Source organism: Macrobrachium rosenbergii, chromosome 26 (assembly GCF_040412425.1).
Source record: "Macrobrachium rosenbergii isolate ZJJX-2024 chromosome 26, ASM4041242v1, whole genome shotgun sequence".
In the NCBI taxonomy this organism is placed as follows: Eukaryota; Metazoa; Arthropoda; class Malacostraca; order Decapoda; family Palaemonidae; genus Macrobrachium; species Macrobrachium rosenbergii.
The window spans coordinates 33,295,538-33,304,092 of record NC_089766.1 but is presented as its reverse complement, the minus strand read 5'-3'; positions in this window follow the sequence as shown (position 1 = coordinate 33,304,092).

Genomic DNA, 8,555 nt, shown 5'->3' with positions numbered 1-8,555 from the left:
ACAGCATTTACCATTTCAAAGGGGTGGCTTCACAAGATGCTAATCTTCTGGTTCTTAGCGTCAAGTTCTTCTTCACTCTAGCTGCATTATAATATAGTCGACTGACTAGCTAGGAGTAATTCACTGCTTATGTCAACAGAGGAACAATAGCCACTTGGACACGTTCATAAATATCTGAAATCACTCTTCTAATTTATCCTTTCTCTCTCTCTCTCTCTCTCTCTCTCTCTCTCTCTCTCTCTCTCTCTCTCTTTAGGATTCTAAAGGGATAATCAGACGTAAACTCCCGGTGGAGTTTACGTTCCTATCCTTCCACGGCCACGTTGGCAAACTCTTCCTTTTGGGAGGAGAGGGAAGAATTGTCTTGATCCCTAAAACCTGTCTCTCTAGAAGGCGCCATTTTATGACCTCCTCCCTGTTACAACCGTTCCATATCCTTCTCTAGTTACCTCTATTTCCCTTGAAGATTTTAATTGAAAAGGACATTTGTCTATCTCATTGCCTTCCATACTAGCCCATTCTTGTCCAATTGACGTAATATTACACAACAACCCCGTACCCCGCTTCATTTCTGACTGACGTAATTTTACGTAAAATTTACCGACATTTTTCGTACGTGTGGTAGGGGTAAATTTTTGTTTATTTTCGGACAGTTGGTGGTTTCCATAGGCTAAACCTTGGACCGTGTAACTCAGGCATCGATACGCCAGGCAAGCAGTCCCTATACTGCGCATGCGCAATTCCCTGGCATAGTAAATTGCTCACAATGAAATCAGCTGATCCTACCCACATTTCTCTCTCGTATCTTACATTTTTTTTTTTTATAAAATGTAGGATTACATTATTGGAAACACTCTGTTTGGTATCCTCAATTTTCTATAAATTTTTTAGTTCCTCTACTGTGCATGCGCAAATCCATGGCGTACTAAAATTCTCACAATGACATCAGCTGATCGCACCCACGCAGGCCTGGCAGGCCACACTTCTGTCAGAGACCATGCGTACGATGTTGGATAAACACGTGTGGCTGTTTACATACAGCGACGTCAATCGAGAACAGTTTCCAACATGCTTTCGCAAAGTTTTTACGGTAAAACTAGCGGAAATTCGTTAGTGCATCACATAAGAGACGTCTGGATTTTAGGCAGGGCTCTGAATCTCATTTTTCATTATCATATATATCGATATTTAGAGAATTTTGTTGGCTTTCTCATAAAAAATAATTCATTCACCTAACTGTTATAGTTTTTGAGCTACGAATGATAATGTTGACAACGGTAACATTTTTTTCTCGTTTCGAACTGCTTATAACGTCAAAATGAAACTGTTGCTGTTACCAAAGCCATTTTTCTTGACTCTCACTTTATTCCTCAACCTTTCCTCTACATTTTTGTATATTTACAAAGTAATTTCTATGAAAAAATCCGAGGTAGGGCTCTTCAAAAAAAATGTCTAGCGATAATTCTCACCGTATGCTTGGCGGCGCGCTCTGTTTCTTACCCACTGTTCTATCAATTTTTCACCAACTGGACTTATTCGTATTTCATTGTTTTATATGTCGATATTTAGAGAATGTTCTTGGCTTTCTCATAAAAAAAAATTCATTCGCCTAACTGTTATAGTTTTTGAGCTACGAACAATAATGTTGACAACGGTAACTTTTTTTTTCGTTTCGATCAACTTATAACGTCAAAATGAAACTGTTGCCGTTACCAAAGCCATTTTTCTTGACTTTCCCTTTATTCTTCAACTTTTCCTTTACATTTTCGTATATTTACAAAGTAATTTCTATGAAAAATAACCGAGATAGGGCTCTTCAAAAAAAACTTTTTTCTAGCGATAATTCTCACCATACGCCGGGCAAATCGCTCTGTTTCTTACCCTCTTTTCTATAAATTTTTTCACCAACTGGACTTATTCATTTTTCATTGTTTTATATATCAATATTTAGAGAATTTTCTTGGCTGTCTCATAAAAAATAATCCATTCGCCTAACTGTTATAGCTTTTGAGCTACGAACGATAATGTTGACAACGGTAACATTTTTTTTCGTTTCAATCAATTTATAACGTCAAAATGAAACTTTTGCCGTTACCAAAGCCATTTTTCGTGACTCTCACATTATTCTTCAACTTTTCCTCTACATTTTCGTATATTTTCAAAGTAATTTCTATGAAAAATAACCGAGATAGGGCTCTTAAAAAAAAAACTTTTTTCTAGCGATAATTCTCACCATACGCCGGGCAAATCGCTCTGTTTCTCACCCTCTTTTCTATCAATTTTTTCACCAACTGGACTTATTCGTTTTTTATTGTGTTATATATCAATATTTAGAGAATTCTCTTGGCTTTCTCATAAAAAATAATCCATTCGCCTAACTGTTATAGCTTTTGAGCTACGAACGATAATGTTGACAACGGTAACATTTTTTTTTCTTTTCAATCAATTTATAACGTCAAAATGAAACTTTTGCCGTTACCGAAGCCATTTTTCTTGACTCTTACATTATTCTTCAACTTTTCTTCTACATTTTCGTATATTTACAAAGTAATTTCTATGAAAAATAACCGAGATAGGGCTCTTCAAAAAAAACTTTTTTCTAGCGATAATTCTCACCATACGCCGGGCAGAGCGCTCTGTTTCTTGCCCTTTTTTCTATCAATTTTTTCACCAGCTGGTCTAATTCGTTTTCCATTTTTTCATATGTCGATATTTAGAGAATTTTATTGGCTTTCTCATAAAAAATAATTCATTCGCCTGACATTCATAGTTTTTGGGTTACGAACGAAAATATAAAAATTAGTAAAGATTTTTTTTTTCGTTAAATAACTCACATTTTTTTTTTTTTTTGTATTTAGAGGGCTGGGACTCTTATTCTGACTATTCCACCATAAAATATAAACATTTAGAAAAAAAAGGACAGCAAAATGAACGTTGTTGGCATAAAATTTATATTTTTTCTGAATTTTCTAAATAATTATTTTTTCGCACTGTCGAGCGCTCCCAGACACATCGGGGCTCATGTGCCCTCAGTGATGTGATAACTATACAGATATGAAAGGGCTAGAAGGTTCATCAACATGCAAGTCGCAGAAAGGACAGATGCCGTTTTTGGGACATTTTGAATATTGTCTAACCTTAATTTGTGAAAGTTAACGAGAAAGGCAAATAAATGTCCTTTTTAAGTAAACCCTTGAAGGAAAATAGACGAATTTGGAGAAGGAAGTGGGACCTACGCAACCGGGAGGAAACTACTTCAGTTGCCGGTAAGCAGCTCATTAAAGGTTACGCAAATCGTATGCATTTACCATTCAAGAGAGAGAGAGAGAGAGAGAGAGAGAGAGAGAGAGAGAGAGAGAGAGAGAGGCGGGGGGGAGGGGCGCCAGGAAAGTGAGTATTCAATGTCCATAGGAGATGTTTGCATTCTTTTCATGAAATGTATAATATGCAATGCAAAGCACTTGAAAAAAAAAATAATGATTTACCATTCAAGAGAGAGAGAGAGAGAGAGAGAGAGAGAGAGAGAGAGAGAGAGAGAGAGAGGTGGGGGGAGGGGGGAGGCCAAGGAAAGTGGCTATTCAACGTTCATAGGAGTTGTTTGCATTCTTTTCATGAAATATATAATGTGCAATGCAAAACACTTGAAAAGAAAAAAAAAACATACATATGAAACTACTAGCTCCATTAAGCATGTAAAATAACAGAAAAAAAAATTTTCTAGTCGGTAAATAGTCCGGCACAAACAAATGAAACATCTATTTTCATAAGCATATTGAAAGGTCACGACTTTCAGACTGGGCAGGTATGAGTGACTTCGCAGTGACTGAAAGATGTAGGGCAAGATCATATGTAAAAGTAAGTTCGACCAAAGATCGTTTGGGGAGAAAATGAGTGTAGAAGGAAAATACGTAAGGAGAGTAAATATATAGGGTGTTGGAAATAAGCATATGATTGAAGAGTTTTTAAGAGTGTCTGAATGTGTTCCTGGGTAGGTTAGAAAAGGGGACTGTAAACGGTGTCTGTAAAATGTGGTGTTGGAGAAAAATGTGCTATGGATGGCTGACCTTAAATGCTTAGAATGAATAAAAATAGATTAAGCCCAGCACAAGTGTTCAGAAAAGTTTGATTGTTCGGAATACATGGTTTCAGGTAAAGAATACTCATAAATAGGCGTTGGAAATAGAAAGTGGTAATGGAAATAGTTTGTCAGATACGTTAGCATAAGGAAAGGCGGTTGGTCTATACGTGAATGAGGCAACAGCGAGAATAGATGCCGCTGTCAGTTGAGAGAAAAAGTTCAGAATGTTGCTTCGCAGGTAATAAAGCCAGTTGATACTGATAAGAAAGAAGTTAAGTATATTACAAGACAAGGATATGTAAAATGTGCTGAAGTGGTGAAACTTATGCGGACAATCAGTGTTTGCACAAGGAAATAGTTCAACGGGCGCTAATGAGGTAGTTATTGTTCTTTTGTAAAAGGGAGCAAGTGATAGAGGTGAATGGAAGAATTTTAGGATCATTAGCACTAATAAGTGAACCATTTTAAAATGTACGGTGCTGGTTTGAATAGAAAATCAATACTGCAGACAGAATGATTTGTAGAAGAGCGCAGGTTACACAAACATTTAATAAGCAACCTGTTTCTCAAGCTGGCAGTAGAGAAAAATCTGCATTTGGTATACACATGGACTTGAAGAAAGCTTGATGATAAAAATTATTAAGGCTTCAATGTACAGGGAAGTGAGGATGTATGGTACTGATGAAAACAGTTATGTGGGCTTATAATTAAAGTGTTTGTGAGAATATGTAGACAGAAAATTTACAGGTTTTGTGCAAAAGTTTACATTAAACGAGGACACATTGTGTCCCCATGCCTGCTTGATATTATTAAAGATAAGTGAAAACAGAGTTTAGTTCGTAACAGTTTTGAATTGGCTGATTTTTTGTATGATTATTTATCAATTATTTACAAAATGGAAAGAAAGATGAAAAAATGTTTGAAATTATTTTTAAGGGAATAACGAGGAAAGTGAAAATTGACAGATAGAATTCATAAAGCTCATTCAATCAAATTAAGGATGATGGGGCGATGAACACTAACATGAAAGGAAAAAGAGAAATGGTTCATTCAGATAAACGACTGGGAAAAAATGTAACGGATGAAATGTAAGATGAGAAGGAATGGTAATCCCAAAATAGATGAAGCAAGGAAGACCTTTAAAAACACAGTCCTTTCAGGCGTTTCAGCTTTTATCTTTTCCTAAAGAGAAATGGAAGAATGTTTCGTGTCAAGGCTAGGATGTGAATTCTTTAGCGGAAATTGTATATCACTGAACCTCTCCTGCAAGATTTTGCATAGATTAATATCTTTAAAGAAATTCCAAGTAACATTTTTAATTTTATCTTTTGAAGTAATGGGCATCATACAGCAGATATATATTTTTTAAAATCGTCTTCTTTCATTTTATGATGTGAAGCATCAATAGAAGTAAATGATGCCCTCTGGAATCGTATTGATAATGGAAACTATTGTGATTTTACATATGTTTTAAAAATTAAAGTTAACCATGTTCTTTATCCAGCGTTGCCCCATATGTGTCAAATTTATGCTTTCTTCTCATGCCTAGGACATTACTGAAAAGGAGGATGCAACAGACTTTGAAAAATAGAAGATAAAAAAATCATATATTTCGAGTAGGGACATAGATAGGTCCCGGTCAGAGGCTTTACTTTCAACATTTACTCTTTGGAAGTCAGTCATTGTAGATTTCTTGGCACAGTTCTTTTCTTTCCTTTCATTAATGATTACCTTGGAATCCTACCTATGATCCACTCTTCTCAATTTACTCTAATTTCCAGTCTTTCTCATATTCTTTTGTAAATCATTCTGCCTTTTTTTTTTTTTTTATTCGTCGTAAACGAGGCGGTTATCACAAAAAACAATAATTGTATACTAATTTTGTAAAAACATCTTGAAAATAAAGGAGGAAATTTATCGGGTTCAATTACTGTATCATCTCAAGTATAAAATTAAATGATAGGCAGTGCGGTTTTTCCTATAGGCATAATAAGCTAATGTTAGAAAATTTTTCAAAATCCATTTTTGGATAGTGCCTCGGGAAGATAACTAAAGAAGTTTGATCTAAACAGAAGAGTTTGTTCCAAGACGTGAAAAATAGATACTCAAAGACTTTTTCCTTGTTGCTAAAAGCAAGACTATTCTTGAAACATCTGCTTCTTAGTGTGGAAGAACACAAAAGAAAACAAGAAATGAAAGACTCCATCAAGCAATAGGTTTCCTTCATTTTGTTAAGACCGAAACTTATATTTCGTGTTTTTTTTTTTTTGTAATAGCTGGTAGTGTACATTTATTCCAGTTTTTAAAGGCATTCATTCCTTTTGGAAGAGGACAACTAAAGTAACTACAATCAATAGAGGCTTTTTTGATAAGTAAGAAAGTGATCTAGAACCGTTCTTCGTATTTGAATTACCTCCTCTTTATCTCATCCTCTCTAAATTGTCCATTTTATTATACAGACAACACTCACTTATCACCATCGGCTGCGATTTTCCATATGATCTTCCATGCTTCATCCTAACTGATAAACTGTCATTTAAATTACTGGTAATTTAAAATAATATATTTTTAGTTTTCCTAATTTCATTCATTCCATCATCAATGAATTCCGGATTACATGGGGTCATTGGTCTCATAATACTGATTCTACTTTATTGCTCTGGCCAGAATAAAAATGGACTCGTGCCAAAACATTGGTAAGTTTTCTGAATACACTAAATCCATAATCTTATTAATGTAATGGGGATTCCTAAAAGTGGGTTGCCTCTTTTCCGCTCCTGTCTGCGTATTTTCTTTTACCAGTCATATACGTATGTCCAACTTGATATATTTGTTTTTTCTTCTGGAATTATAATGCTTATTATTTTGCTCTCAAAAACATTCACTTACAGGTTGTTAGTAGATTCCCACTAGCTATAACAAAATAATACGAGCATATCCCTTGAAATCAAATATTTTAACGCGTTTCCTAATTTCAATGAAACGGTATGTCCATCAGGCGAATCATCAATAGGTACGTTAGCAAATATTCTGCCAATTCATGATATGCTCCAACATTTAATATTTTCTATGATACTCTGGAATTCATACCAATGAGTTCACTGTTTCGAAAAACAAGTTAACAGAATGAATTAAACTATAACTAAAAGACTGCAACGCCAGGTAATTCATAATCAGTCCAACCACTCAGTCAATCTTCCCATCCTTGATAGCTGTATTTTTTCCCCAACTCATCTTCCTCCACGTATTAAACCTCTTCTGAACAGCAGGAATCTTTTTTATCATTTTACGCTAAACTTTTCACTGAAACTCGTTTCTTCTTCTCCACAAACATTGTTTTAATCCTCGACTCTTCATTATACTATTATACTCTCTCATCCCATTTCCCATCAGCATCCATATTTCTCCTTCCATATATATTTGGCTGAACAATCCTTGGGAGAATTCAGCTATAATAGATATATTATCCTCCTTATATTCTTATAGACACTATTACTTTCCTTGATTGCCTTATTCTGTTATTCAATTTTCATCCTGTTTCATTTTGCTCCCAGTTGTGTATACAAAATCAATCACTTTCATTTTCTATAATGTCACATTTTTGCAAGTAATAACTAATCTTGCAAGGCAACAGAACAAAGGATAATATTATTTAAATTCCAATTTAAAGACCTCCTTCTTCCCTCGTTCCTTCCTTCGAGTCTTCATTAGAGATATTTTTGAAATGGATTATGGATATATAATTCCCTATTATACAAGGTCAGATAGGGTCATAACACTCCATACACATCTGTTTTTTAAGAACAATGTCATATTAACTTATAACTCAAGATTCCCCAGTAGCAATGGCCAGCCTGCGTACTGAGTCTTGCACATTCTCTCTCATCAACTCCCTCTCTCTCTCTCTCTCTCTCTCTCTCTCTCTCTCTCTCTCTCTCTCTCTCTCTCTCTCTCTCTCTCGTTATCCAAGTCACTAACTGAACTAAGGAAGGAATAGCAAAACCATGACTACAATAAAATCTAATTTATTATTAATAATCTAACATGACAAGTAGATTGGAAATCAAACTGGAATGAAATGGGAATATCTACATCCCAAATTGTTAACCTAATTAACCAAGTAAGAAATATAACATGGTGCTATCAACGTCAACCAGTTGATTTTTACAGCAAAAAGTCAAAACAAGTCAGCACGACCGTAGTCATGGTAGTCCCATTTCCCTCCATTTATATTGTCCTCTATTCAATACATCTGAGAGCAACTGTAAAAGCACAACTTTTAAAAATACGAACAGAGAAAAATAAATGTGGGATGTTTCCCCGTTACCAACCCAAAAGAAATACACATAATTAGACATGGTAAAATCACAAATCATTAACAATCAAAGAGACATAGCAGACATAAAATAAATGGAAAAAACATTCAGCATGGTAACCGCTGCCAAAAATCATTACACATATTAAACAAAGTTAATCA